At 43.7% G+C, this 12,724-nt stretch overlaps 1 protein-coding gene across 1 annotated transcript in view; it reads left to right on the top strand.

Annotated features, from left to right (window-relative positions):
* grk3 (G protein-coupled receptor kinase 3) overlaps positions 1-12,724 on the top strand; it is a gene marked incomplete in the record, with an annotated part of 65,673 nt that overhangs the window by 17,297 nt on the left and 35,652 nt on the right.

Genomic DNA, 12,724 nt, shown 5'->3' on the forward strand with positions numbered 1-12,724 from the left:
ATTACAAAAATACAAATGTTGCTTAAATACAATAAAAGAGAGAGAGAGGAGGAGCAGACAGTCAGTCATCATCAGTGAGATGAGAAGAAGGAGACCTGGCACCTCTGTAACGTTATTTTAATGGAACATAAACTATATCCATATTAACGATATCGTCTTACTCTATATCTTGTTTGAAAATATATCGATATATCTTAAAAACTCGATACATTTCCCGCCCTACTCACTGAGTTGGAGTTGGAAATCAGGGAAAGAGAGAGAGAGGGGAATGACATGCAGGAAAGGAGCCACAGGCGGGATTTGAACCTGGGCTGCCCGCTTAGAGGACCATAGCCTCCATACATGGGGCGCGCCACCAGCCCCTCAAAGAGACTGTTTTTTTTTCTAATACACCAGACTTTACGGTTATCCTCTGACTTCTCCTCATGAGCCACTCTCAGGCTAAGTTTGTGGTTTTGAATCTGGCTGCTACAACGAGGACTATAGCATCCGTACATAAGCGCTAGGCTATGCAGCGCCCTGTGACAGATACTTTTAATCTACATCTTCTGTTGTTCCTCTCCTCTGACAGCTAACTGATCTTTTTCATGTTGTGCTGCTCTCAGCTTGTTCCAGATGTTTTGTGTTCATTACTGTGTGCAGCAGCAGTGAAGTAATGTGCACCTTCATGTGTAGATATGAGATCCTGCACGTCGATTGTTGTCGGTCAAAGGTGAGCTGTTATCTGCCTCTCTGGGATTCTTCCATTACTGCTTCCTCCCCTCTGATATCCTCACTCGCAGCACTGAGTGGACACATTAGATCCTCCGCAAACTCATCACCTCTTTCCTCGTGTGTACACCTTCACCACTCGAGATAATCCGCTTAAGTCTTGACACACTTTAAAAACTTTTTGCTAAACCGCAGAGCTCATATTGAATAAAAATGCCTCCTCTCAGATTGTTCTGGAGCACAAAGTGTTCCATGATTGAGATGAAAATCAATGCATTTTATGGATGACAAAGTCCTTATTGACTTCACTTTATCGGTCCGATTCTTCATCGATTCCCTCATTGATTCATGATCAATGTTTTTGTGTTGAGAGGGGAAAAACAAGGTCAAAGTACGCACGTGTGTTTTTATTGATTAATGGAAGGAAGCTAAGCAAACGTAGCAGATTCAGTGTTGAACTTTGACTCTGAGTGGTTTCATCATGTTGAGAAGAATACTACACTTCGGCCATGGATGTCGACGTGTCTTAGTGGCAATTAGATGAGCGTTAGAAAATGAAGAAGAATGGAGACGAGGAGCTGATGTTTGAAATGATTTAATGAACTTGTTGTCATGGAGTTGAAGCTGCATTCAAACGTCCTCTGAGGAAAAGCTTCAGTGTATGTGGAGGTTGTTTTCATGCTGAGACGATGTGTTTGTCTCAAGTCTTCATCCGACTCATAGAGCAGGAGAGAGAGAGAAGAATATCATGAGTAATATTTCTAAAAACAAAAGCACGTCACATGTCAGTCAGTCTCTGCTCTCTATCAAACCCTCTGCTCTAACATCCAGACCATCTGTTCCCCTAAATCCACTTTCTCTGTGATCATCATCTTCTCTGTAACCTGGGCAACAAGTCTGTGATCCCAGGACAATCAATCACTTTTTTAAAAACCTCCAGACGGATCGATCTTACCTCTAATCTTTTTCTTGTAAAGGTAACTTTCTGCTTTGACAAACAGCAAAAACAAGAACAAACTAAACCAAACACAGAAGAACATAAACAACAACAAGAACAAACAAATGCAAAATACTAAAAAATAATTAAATACAATTCAACAGAAAAGAACCCAAAGTGCACGATACACAACAGACATATAGAACCAGACCATCACAAGAACCATCACAAGAACCATCACAAGAACCATCACAAGAACCATCACAAGAACCATCACCATCACAAGAACCATCACAAGAACCATCACAAGAACCATCACAAGAACCATCACAAGAACCATCACAAGAACCATCACAAGAACCATCATAAGAACCATCATAAGAACCCAACAACACGAGCTGAGACCAAAGAGGACCAAAGATTTAAAAAGATGTAAGAAACTAAAAGAGATAAAAGCAAATCAAAAGAGAACAGCAGGAAGTGTTAGCGTCCAGCTGTGTCCATGCATCAGTTCTTCTTCTCTGTTAAATAAAAAGTATACATCAGATATCATAAACTTCTTGAAGATGTTTTCCCCTCCCGTCTGTCACAGTGCTGGATGTTTGAACTTATCTAAAGTAACTACTTGATTTTGAATTGATATCTTTCAACACTTCTTGATGCAGACTTCATTTTGTGTTTGTGAGCTGGTTCTTGTTTGTGTTCAGCGTTGTTGACGCAGCGGTTGATTCAGAGAGCCGCATGCTTCCTGCTTCCTCCTGCCCCCGCTGTCTGCAGCCCTACGTGCCTCTGCGCCGGCTCCTCAGAGTGTTTCCTCTTTTCGCAGACGGGCACTGTGCCGCTGGTTGTGGACGTACCAGGGGACCACCGCCGCCCTGCAGGCTTCTTCTTGATTTACTTACTGTTCTGGGCCTCAGCCCCCCTGTGAGAACAGACTGCGTTAATTCTGCCTGCTTCTCTTTACCTCTGTCGCACGTGTTGCTCTCCTTCCTCCTCTCTTACTTCCTTGTTCCTGTTCCTGTTCGACCCCTCCCCAGGTCACAGTTTAGTCTTCTACCAGCAGCTGTTGCATGTTTAAAAACTGCTGGTCCACACTCGGACAAATACTTGTAGCAGCGATTTGTGCTTTTAAAAAGTATAACAGAAATGCCAAAGAGGCCTCTGCCCTCAGCCGCTCACATGTGAAGGTTGTTGTTTGATTTCAGTGTAAACCGAATCTCTTTTGGTTTTCTGGACTGCAGCCCGGACAAAAGAGAGCTTTCTGATAATGTCCCCTCGGCCTCTGGGGAACTGTGAATGTCACCGTTTTCTGACATTTAATAGAACAAAAGGTTAGTTCATTAATTTAGGGAAACAGACCAATAGAGGATGAAAATATTTATCAGTTGCAGGCCCGAGAGACGAAGTCATTGCTTTACTTTTTTATTGCTGTTGATGATGTTTGGACAGAGTTTCAGGAACTGTAAGTAATATGTGTGTTTGTATCAATGCTACGTGTAGTGTAACAGAATCTCAATGTGATCTAAAGAGAGGAGAAGAACATCCTGGAGAACAGGAAACATGCAGCAGCAGGTTGATTAGAGCACGGAGATGGTAGAGGTGGCGTGCAGACAGTCTATGGTCGTGCAGCGATCACAGGTGAATTAAAGGTCACCACCCCCTCCCACTGGCCCCTCCCACTGGCTCCAGGTGAATTCTCCTGATTATATCCTGCTGTGTTCTCACATCAGCTCACCCTGACTTTCTGCAGAATAAATACGAGGAGGCTGGAGGAGAAACTCTGAGTGAAGAGAGAAACATTCAGATGTTTGAGTTCACACATGACGCTCAGATTGAAAATATCTGGAGTGTTTCAGGAGTTTTTCTGTTGTGTGAAAGCATTTATTTTTTTTGCATATCAGAGTTTTCACAGCTAATGACTTGTTGCAGCGGGGAGAGATTTGAACATCACACAGGGTAACCACGCCCTCTGCAGCAGATCTACCTGAGACTGACTCTGTGTTCACCTCTCTACTGTACACTCCAGTTGAGTTTCATTAGAGACACTTTCTTCTTCAGTTTGTTTTGAACCAAACATGAACCGGCCATGATTCCCTCCACACAATGAAGCCTTTCAGCAGAGCTGCACAAATCACACATTGTTATAAAACAGAAAAGGTTAGTCAAACAACATCAACATTTCACCTCCGCCTCACTGAAGTCCTTCTTTGAAAAAAATACCAACATTTTCTCACAACGTTTTGGATTCATTCATTTAAATGAGAAATGGTAGCTGCTCCTTAGCAGCTGCTTGCAGGCTGCTGTAGCTCCAAACACTTCCTGCACTCAGCTGGTGTCTGAGTTTTAAAAACATGAATACGTTTGAGGTACGACGGATCGTTACCGACAAAAACTAAAGACAATATTTGATAGGTTCATCGCTGATCATTTGAATTCTTAAGGCTGAATGCGCCCCGGTTAAAGCTGGATAAGGATAATGGAGGTTTCTGTCATGTATCACCACTGACCTTAGCTGCTGTAACTAGAAAAGAAACCCAAATGCTCGTTTCAGCTTCTCAAAGCTCGCCGTCTTCAGGTGAACCTTGTAAACTAATCCATTTAGTATTTACCTGAATGCTCAGCAGGCAGCAGGCCGTCCCCACCAACACTCCAGAGGAACCTACAAGACATGAGAGCTCAGCAGCTCCCAGGAATATATGTGGTCAACTAAGATTTACAGATGGTGACATGCAGCGATATGATGCACAGAGAGAGAGAGAGAGAGAGAGAGAGAGAGAGAGAGAGACATCACGGCTCTCGTCTCTGCTGGTCATTAGTCCAGCTCTCAGATCTCATTAGTGAGACTGGTAGAAAACACTCGTTAGGAGGCCGCTCGATGTGCCTCTGCCTCTGGGACGTTTACATTCCAGGTAATCAACAGGCCGCCGGCCCTGCTTCACTCCTGTGATATAATAGTTGCTTTGGTCTCCGCTCATGTGGATCTCTTTGTTGCTGTGAGCTGACTGCTTTCTTCTTTTTCTTCTTTCTTTTTTTTTTTTTGTTGCATATGAGCAACATTTCCTCATGCCTTTGTGAAGTCAAAAAAGTTGCTTCAGCATTGATGCATGTTTCAGTCTCGGCCCTGTCATCGTTATTAATGCAGAAGCTGCAGGGAGGAAGTGTTCTGATTTAAAGGAGCAGTATGTAACTCTGACGCCTAGTGTTTAAAATGGGTACTGCAGTCTAAATTCTAGACCTTGAGAGCTGTCTCCCCCCCCCTCCTCTCTAGAGTGGATGTTCACTCAGGTCACCATGTGGTGGACTCTGAAGCTTCAGTGTTTATCCAGCTCTGCATGGGTCTGTAAACCTTTCTGTGTTCTAACCTCTCTCCATTTTTCAAAAAAAACAAACTTTGGTCGTTTGTAATCAATTCAGAGTTGTTATTCGATTTATTTTTGGGCTTTTTATGCCTTTGATGAAGAGATAGGACAGTGGATAGAGTCGGAAGTCAGAGAGAGAGAGAGTGAGGAATGACATGCGGGAAAGGAGCCACAGGCTGGATTCGAACCTGGGCCGCCCACTTGGAGGACTACAGCCTCCATACATGGGGCACGCGCTCTAACCACTGCTCCACCAGCGCCCCAATAATTGCAATTCTTACTTAACACATTGGGGTTATTTATTTACTTGATCGTGTGTGTGTGTGAATGCTGCTGCTCACTCTTTTGATTTGAGCCTCAAATCAAGTTTTAACTCCATTCAAAGCCTCATAACCAGTCAGCGGCGTTCTTTAACTGAACAGACCCGAGAGAAGTGATGAGCAGAGGCGATGCTGCACGATGCTGCACGATGCCGCACGATGCTGCACGATGCTGCACGATGCCGCACGATGCCGCACGATGCTGCACGATGCCGCACGATGCTGCACGATGCCGCACGATGCCGCACGATGCCGCACGATGCTGCACGATGCCGCACGATGCTGCACGATGCCGCACGATGCCGCACGATGCTGCACGATGCTGCACGATGCTGCACAGCTCAGAGAGAAAGTTGTGAGTCTGAGCAGTACTGAGAGTCTGTGAGTCTGTGAGCCCTCCACATTTGATTGGTAAATGTAAGTCTTTGCATGTCACAGATCGTAGCTGCTTAACCATAAAGCAGTTACAGCAATTCAACCCGTGACCAGGAGGCCTGTAAACACAGTGCTTTACACACAGATGAAGATACAAAACAACTTCTTTCATCCTCTATGAAGGTGAAGTAACTGTGACACGGTGTTTAAGAGACTTTAAAGGTTTATTTCTTTAACTCTACATTGTCAAAGTTTGATCTGTGCAGTCTCAACAGCATCATGCTTTCATAATCACGCTCGTCCTTCAGCCGCTGTTTGGATCTGGACTGAAGTGTGAGACCCTGACAAACCTTCCTCACACAGCTGCTCATCTTTGTCGGCTAAAAAATGGTTTTAAAATGTCTTTTACCTGGTGTCCTTTCCTGTCCCTGCCCATCCTCGGTTTTCATGGCTTCAGCGTCTTGTTTTCAAACTGTGACGGTCACTTTCTGGGTTATCGATGATCACAGATGATGACGTTGGAGACTTCTGTGCCCTACAACACGAGCCTGCATTCAAGATGTGTTCAGACCAACAGAGAAGCAAACCTTCCCCTCGTGTCACTTCCTTTAGTTTGCCCACAAGATCTTTTGTGTTAGTTTGCATAAATAAAACGCACGCCTCGGAGTATTTGTCACTTTCGGATACTTCAAAAATACCAGATAACCCACAGGCGCACACCAGTTCATTTCCCAGGTTTCTGGTTCTGAAATCCGGCTCGAAGCCAAAAGAAAAATGTTTAACTGTGTTTTAACTTCCTTAAACTGTCTGAATGGAGGCAGAAATAAAATGACATCATGCTGCAGATGTATTAAAGTCTGAATTTAAGATTATTTATCTGCTGGATGAGATGAGAAAGCAACCTTTCAATTGTTCTTTTTTTCCAAATTGATAATTTCTGGTTCAATTTAAGGACATAAGTAAAATCTTCAGATGAGTTTATTTTTCAAGTTGGGAAAAAAGAAAGTCATGCAAATCTGGCATGATGCTAATTAGCATCCATTATAATCTAAGAACTCCAGAGATTGTAAACACCAGTTATCAGGGAAGTGATTCTTCCAGATTTGTCCGGATTTTCTGACTTCTAAATGTTGACTCGTGAGACTTTAATAATCTACGATTGTGTTTCCCACAAATTATATTCATAACTTGTTGACAGCCGTCAGTGACTGATTAGCCCAACAAAAAAAATATTTTTTTGAAGTTATAAATTGATTGAAAATCTCTCAAGATAAGAATCTCGATTTTCACATAAATCAAATTTTTTTCCCCACCTCTACTTCCAACCAGACATCCTTCTCCCCAGCAACGTTTTCCAGGTCCTCCTGGGGGATCCCAGTTTGGGCATTCCCAGGCCAGACGGGAGATATAATCCCTCCAGCGAGCTCTGGGTCTACCCCGGGGTCTCCTCCCAGTTTGAGTGTTCCCTGAAAACCTCCAAAGGAAGGCGTCCAGGAGGAACTCCAACATTTGGCAAAGTCACATTGGAGAGAAAACCTTCCTTTATAAAGGCACCTGGAACAGAACAAGACTCATGTTGAACAGCAGTCAGACTCATGTTGAACAGCAGTCAGACTCATGTTGAACAGCCGTCTGTTGGGCTTGGAGTTTGTTGTTTGTAATGCATGAAACATTTTAATCTTAAAAAAGAAGCTACTTAAATCGTAGCTACACGGGTCCGGGTCTGAGTCCCTGGATGAGTGCAGATAAACGCCTGATGTTCAAACTGGTGTGAGCAGAAGGTTCTGCTCTCTCACTTCATCCCTTTCAGTCGAGTCTCTCTGTTTTGGCTCGAGGATTTGAACGTTGGTTCTGATCAACAGTTGTTGGAGCTCGTCTGTGAGTTTGCTTTTTGATTTTTCGTCCTCTCAACGTGCTCCGTCCTTGAGCTTGTTGACTGTCATGACAACCGAGGACGAATCGAAGACTCGGCTCTTCACTGCTGCTGGAATGTTTTTTCATCCTGAGGCGGAGAGCTGCAGCGTGAACCAGTCCGTTTGTTATGTAGAGAGTGAATTCAACAACAATAAAACGACAGAAACCAGTTAGTGAGAAGAGGAGAAGAGGAGCAGTTTGAGCGTCTTTAAGAGTTAAACACAGCCAGTCGTTGTTTCATTTTAATCGTCCTTCACCGTCTTTGGCGCTCCATGAACTCTGAAGTCCTGAGGGGGGTGAGAGTCTGCGTCCTATTTTTATTTGACGGGCGCTGAGGAGACCCACCTGCCCTTCACAGCAGCTGGGCGGGGCACTCGGTCCCTGTGAGAGCCTGAGAACGAGAAGAGTCCACAGACAAGAGACAGTCACGGTCAGCACGATGAGCATTATGTAACAGACGTTCTGTGCATGTTACAAACAGCAGGCACAGTGCACACTACTTCACCTTGAATACATATAGACCGTGTTAATGATGTGGGCAGATGTTTGTTCTCCAGAACAAGCTATGTTTTAGGTTTTTATAGTTTTGTAATGTGTCAAATTAAGAGGTTAAATTCCCTCTTTGTTGAGGTCACAAGAAATAAAAAATCCACTTCTCCATGTTCCTCTAACACTAACATGTGTCTCTAATCTGTCTTCAAACCCCCCAATGATGAGAAAAGTCCATCCTCTCCGTCTTCTGCCTGCTCCACTTTTCAGAAAATGTGTGCTCAAACAGGCCGTTTGGAGATTTTCCCTTCATGACATCACAAAGGGCAGTAGCCCCTCCCCCAGGTGGGTGACACTCCCACAGCTAGGTGTTTGTTCTGCCCTCTGAGTCTGCCTTCTCACCGTAAACAATAGGACATGGAGCGAGAAAGCACCGAGTACATCCGTGCCCTTCCAGAGAGGGGGCGTGGTCAGACACAGCTCATTTACATATTTAAAGGTACAGACACAGAAACAGCCTGTTCTGAGCAGGGCTGAAATAGAGGGGTTTATAGACATGATCAAATACAGGATCAGAGTGGATTTAGAACAAGAAACTTCACACACATGTTTTGAGGAGCTCTGAGACTTATTAAAACTGAAGAAGAGGAGGGGGATATGTGACCTTTGAGGCTTTTCTTAATTGTTCTTTCCTGCTTGCAGTGCATTAAAGGACGTCATTGATCTCGCTTGTAGAAACAAACCCAGATCTAATTAGACTCTGTAACTTGTTTTGTGTTTTGGACTCGTGTCGCTGCTGCCTCGTGCTACAAAGTGAAGTTCATCCATCAGTTGGAACTGTTAAGGGTCCTGTTACGTTTGAAGCATTTTAGGTGTAAGTTGTTCAGCCGCTGTGAAGGCAGTGGGATTCGGTGTGTTCAGGTGGCGTTGTGTTTTAAACTACAGCGAATAAGCCGTCATGTTTTGAGTCAGAGACGCACCGGAGGTCAAAGCTTTGTAGCAGACGAGTGATGAAATATGATTCATAAAAACTAAATGAGTTAATAATGGAACGCTCCCTGTGTGACCGTAGTGAAATATGAAGCTGTGAACTAAAGGAGGCCCCGAGGAAGAGGAGGAGGAATCCTAGAGAGGATCATTGGCGAGATTATTGGAACCGTCGCCATGTTTAATTTGGATTTCATCATCACCACCTCACTGCTCCTCCTCTGCTTTCCGACACTTCTTCTCCTTCTTCGTCTCTGTTTCTTCCCCTCCTTTCTTCTCCTCCTCAGTCTCCCTCTTCTCCTTTTTTACTATCTACTTCTTTTCCTTCTCCTCCTCATTTCTTTCCTCCTTCCTCTCATTTCCCCTCCTCCTTCTCCTTTTCCTTCTCCTCCTCCTTCTTTGTCTCCTTTTTCTTTTCCTCCTCCTTGTTCTTCTTTGCCTTCTCCTCAGTCTCCCACTTCTCCTTTTTTTCCTGTTCTCTTCCTTTTTCTCTTCCTTTTTCTCTTCTCTACTTCTTTTCCTTCATCTCCTCCTCCTTCTCCTTTCTTTCCTCCTCCTTCTCTATCTTCTTATTTATCCTTATATCCACCCGTTCCTTCCCCTTTCTTTCTCTCTCCCTTCCACCCTTGTTTCTGTCACTCTTGGCATCCTCTCTCTCCATCTGTCAGACTTCTGGAATGGATGATGGAGAGTCGCGCGTTGCTTAGCAACTGCGGTTGCCATGGAAACCCGCTCCAGAACTGCTGCATTTGCTCGTCGACGGGGAGAAATGAAATTGATTAAAGGAGGAATAAAATAGGTGATGAGAATTAAAGAGAGAAAAGAGAGGATGATGAGGATAAATAAAACAAAGAGGCGGCTAATAAACAGACGGAGAGACGAGACCTTCTCTTCTTTTACTTTTTTTTACCCAGAATGCAATATTTCTCCCCGAGGCCAGGATGCGTATGTCAACAGACTGTCCACGCCTCCAGTCCTTCTCACGTCTGTCCTTTTATTCATCCATCATGATTCACTCAATCTGTAAGAATCTGACTCCTGCCGCTCGGACTCGACGCGAGAATAAGGAAGTAAAGAGAGAGTTTGCTGTGTTTTCAACACAGTAAACAAAGACCGCAGTCTTCTCATGAGCACTTACAGATCCCGAGTGGAGTAATAATTCAACATCATCATGATAAAGACGACCACTTATAACTCCTTATAAAGCACAAACCTCTCGTAGTTTCAGGTTTTATGAGCAACTCAACGAGAGACAAAGAGGAGAGGACGCATTCAAGGACACCACCAGCTCGTCTCACACAGATTTCTTGCAATCATCTGTTTCAGACAAAGAAGTGTTCTACCTTTTTTTTTATTTTTTACGTTTTTATATAGAAAGTGTCCTGATTATAGTCCCAGTACTGTTGACCAATCAGGTATCGGCAGGTCTTCACACAGAGATTAAAGGCAGGGTTGGTCATTTTTGAAAAACTAGCATGATTTTGAAAGTAGCATTCTCTCAGTGCTCCGTTTAAAGCCACGCCCCCTCACTATGAGTGTCAGCTAGTAAACGCAAGAGGTAGAGAGCGAGCAGGGAGACAGGGAGGCGTCTGATTGGTTCATCAGATTGGTACCTCGTGGCAGACATTGGTCAAAGTTTTTACAGACTTACAAACTGATACAGATGATGGATTTTCTTTGTTCCTTTTTCAGAGAACATGAGTTATTCATTTCTGTCAGGACCTAAAGACAATTTACACCAGAATGTGAAGAAGTGAATCTGGAGGAAATGACCAACCCTGCCCTTTAACTCATCTCTGTGCTGCCAGCTTAAAAGTGGAAAACATGGCCCCCTCGTGTCATCTTTGTACAAAACAGCGAGGCACAACTCAGGAACAACACCCCCCCCCCCCCCCCCCCCTCCTCCTCCTCCTGGTGTAAAAAATGGCTTTTTAATACTTTTCACTAAAGTGTGACAACAGGAAACAAAAACTGATCACACTCTGCTGTTACGTTTAGTTGTTTTTGTTGTTTGAGACGCTGGTGTCCGTTCTTATGCTCCTCCTCTCTACACGCTGCAGAGACAGATGTCAGCCTTTCGCTTTGTTGCTCAATTTCCATTTTCCCTCGGACCCCTCCCCGCCCTTCTTATTAGACTCCCACAGCAAGCATGTGTATGTGTGGTCTTTAAACTCGCCATGTGTCTCTCTCAGTGTGCCTGAGCGGGTTAACCCGACCTTTTGTCTTTCACTTTAAAAAATATGAAAACTCGCTCGTTAAAAGAGGAATTCCTGCGCTTTTGCTCTTGGATGTATTTTTTGCACATTTTGGAACTCACATTGGAAAATAGGTAGAGAAAGATTTGGGAGTCTCTCCAGTGGATAGCTCCGTCCGGCATGTGCAAAGCAGGCCGTAAAAAGCTGCACTCAAAGCTGTTGTTTTTTGTCCCTGACAGGCTCCGGGTGTTATTCCAAGTGTCTGATACCATAGAGAAAGGATCCCTGCAGAGAGGGAGCTGTTTGTGACAGAGTGCATTCCTTTTTTGAAACCAGAAACAGCCATCACACCTCTGTCTTAAAAAAACCCACCACACTCCAATGACAGGAACATTTGACTTTGTGTGTGTCAGACTTTCATTAATCTGAATATTTAGGTTTTAAATTCTGGGTTTGAATGCACATGCAGTTTGGATCAGACTCAATATTTGTGTGTAACACATTAACACAAATAAACCTTTGGATCAAGGCAGGATACCGATCGTAACTCTTCTATTTTTTGAGGTGAAATGACTGTTTTCATCAGTGGAGTCTGGTGTGTTTGAAGAGAGTGATGTAACAGCTGTTTCTGTTTTTTTTTGTTTTTTTTTGAAGTCCTCTTCCTCTGTAACCAAAAAGGTCTCTCTCTGTGGGGATCCGTTCTGTAATGTTGTCACACACTTAGAGTAACAACTCGAGTCTTTGAGTGAATATTGTTGCCCTGGAAGATTATGTTGTAAACATTAAATCACCACGATTGGCAGTTTATGTTCACAAATATAGCTGGGGCTGCATGCAGCAGCTCGGCTGTGATTGGATGTGCAGGTGGATGTAGATTTGTAGCATTGTTGTCAGAGAAGCCAGCACTTCAACATAGCATGTTTCCTTAATGTCTGATCAGATAGTAAGATACCTTTATCATCTCACTCTCTACACATCTCACTGATTGGACCTTTAACAAACCCACATCTTCCTTCTGTCGATGTTTTTTTTGTTTGAGTATGAGTTTGATGAGCTCTTGCCTACACGCTGTCTCTCTCTGTTTGTGATGAGTTTTTGATTGCAGCTGGTCATCACACACATTCTTATGTTGACAAAACTTACAGAAAAGTTGCTCTCCTGAGTCATAGACCTTGTTCAGATATTATGCTGATCTAAACTTAATACATGCGTATCTGGTGGAAGTTCAGGGTTAGATTTCCGTCCTTATTTGCTGCCTGAAATCATCGAACCCTTCCTCTGTATGTGCTTTAATGTTGAGTCCATTGAGTCTTTGTAGCAGGTAGATGTAAAACAGAAATCTTCCCTTTAGCTCCGCGTTGTCTCTCCACATGCAGCGTGGGAACCTTTAACCTCTGTTTGCATGCTGACTTTGTGTTATTTATTTAATGCATGTTG

Source organism: Labrus bergylta, chromosome 17 (assembly GCF_963930695.1).
Source record: "Labrus bergylta chromosome 17, fLabBer1.1, whole genome shotgun sequence".
In the NCBI taxonomy this organism is placed as follows: Eukaryota; Metazoa; Chordata; class Actinopteri; order Labriformes; family Labridae; genus Labrus; species Labrus bergylta.